This window comes from Ischnura elegans, unplaced genomic scaffold (genome assembly GCF_921293095.1).
Source record: "Ischnura elegans unplaced genomic scaffold, ioIscEleg1.1, whole genome shotgun sequence".
NCBI classification, from domain to species: domain Eukaryota; kingdom Metazoa; phylum Arthropoda; class Insecta; order Odonata; family Coenagrionidae; genus Ischnura; species Ischnura elegans.
In genome coordinates, this window is record NW_025791724.1 from 162,874 (window position 1) to 164,982 (window position 2,109).

The 2,109-nt window shown below is 41.5% G+C and overlaps 1 non-coding gene across 1 annotated transcript; it reads left to right on the top strand.

Annotated features, from left to right (window-relative positions):
- Positions 1-1,405: 1,405 nt before the first annotated feature.
- On the top strand, positions 1,406-1,524 carry LOC124173649. Its single transcript, XR_006868683.1, has one exon. It is a non-coding gene; the product is annotated as a 5S ribosomal RNA (ribosomal RNA).
- Positions 1,525-2,109: the final 585 nt, after the last annotated feature.

The window sequence follows — 2,109 nt, forward strand, 5'->3', positions numbered from 1 at the left end:
CGCCGGGAAGAAAAAAAGAAGTTCCAACGGGCGAATTTTTCAAAAGACGCAATGGCCTCCTTCGTTTGTTTCCCGTCGACGTAAAAAGTGAGTAAGTGTTTTCTATTCATGGCATCATTCAATACCTGCCGTATCGAAAGACTTGCAGGCGAGGATAATCACTCCAATGACAGCAACACATACTTTCATGGCATAGCACCATTAAAAATGTTGGAAAGGTAATCGACTGCCATTAATGGAAGTAGGGTTTTGCAAGGCTTCGAGATAACGTGTAATACTTGAAAAAAAGAAAAAACGCTCAATGTATACCGTTCCTTCGTCAACAGTACACTTTCATTACTTTCACGCAATAGTCATGTCGAGGAATTTATCAATCAATGATCGGTGTACACGTCCAATGAAGTGTTTCCATAGCGCAAGTGAAATTTTAGGGTTGGAAATATTTCCGTCGGGCATACGTTTCACGAAAGCAAATGCCAGTCGCCCGCCTGTATGGGAACATGAAGGGGACTCTTGTTCCCACGGTCGGAAATGGTGGTGGGGGAAGGTACGTCTCCCCGACCGAGAAGCGGCAGCGTGTGACGTAAGCAAGTGTCGGTAGGGGAGAACTTTGAATCGAGGTCGGCTCCCTGCCAACGGACAGTTTTTTTGAAGGGGCGCACTATCGTTCGTCATTCCTCCACGTAAATGTTACGAAATCGGTTCGCATCACAGGGGCAGTAATGCCACCTCATAATCGCAATTGGGAAAAAGAGTGAAGCGCGATAAGCGAGGAAGGATAATAATTTCCTATTCCGTAATATAACTCGGAGTAAAACCACGAATTCCTGTCTCCGTGGCAGTGTGTTGGCATTGGGAGATAGATAAATGACATAAAGAAAAATGTATGAATGTAGGGAAAAACATTTTTTGTTCCAAGAATGGTGAAAACGATTTTTTACACATTGCTTAACCAACAAAGAGCATAACACCGTCAAGTCCGGAAAATGTAGATGAAGAAATTGGAACGACAAGAATTATCTTTCTCAAATTAATTCCCTCGTTACGCATTACATAATCATCTTTTGCCAGAAAATTTCTTTGAAGAAGTAAATGCATCCCTTGCGTTAAATCGATCATTAAACAGTCGAAACAACAACAGGCGACATTTACCAATGGATTAAAGCTGAAACGAATCGCCATTACACCAACAAGCACACCGTTACGAAAGACATTTTTCATAAACACATTTTCAAAGATGGACCAAAAGATATAACGGAATTGAGAATTGCTTAAGCATAAAGGGACTGTTGTCTGGAAATGGTAACTATTCAACAGAAACAAAAGCAGATACAACCGCGAAGAAACCAGATCTTCCTTCGATTCTCAAGTCATGATAACTTTTTGAGGATTCGGTCATGTACTCGCCAACGGCCACACCACGTACAATTCACCGGTTCTCGTTCGATCACCGAAGTTAAACTACGTAGGGCCCGGATAGTACTTGGACGGGTGACCGCCTGGGAATACCGGGTGCTGTTGGCATTACTTTTATTCTTCAACTTGTTTAAAAAAAATATTTTCAATCACCTACCGCGAGCAATGCAGAGCAGGAATATGCCGCGAAAATTTCTTTTGAGAAAGAAATGTCACTATGTGAAATATTTTCTACATATTTTATTCGCGTGTTTCAAGAGTGACATTAATGTAGCGTTGGAGAGGAAAGGCTTTGGGAAAAATCCATTTTCAGTCATTACTGCAATCACTTCCTCGGAAATTATTCCCTAATGCGAGAGTTTCGTTGATTCCGATATGTGGTGAATGAGAGAAATAGGTTTGGGAATAATTTTAATTTGCATGCCACGCGACATTTTCCTTCGATCCTCGGTTATCACAGCGGGATTACATACTCTAAAGGCATGGAAATCGGCTTCCGCTTCCCGGTGTCCATTGGGAGATGGCGTGCAGAGGGTTTTTCATTGAATTATTAGAAATAGTTTAAACTACCCAAGTAATTAATAACGGTCATTTTCAGAAAAGATAAGGTTTGAAGATTGTTATCATACCATCGATGTTCAACGGTACATCTCCCTAACCATCCCACGGTACGTTTTCGCGAAAGCACGAAAT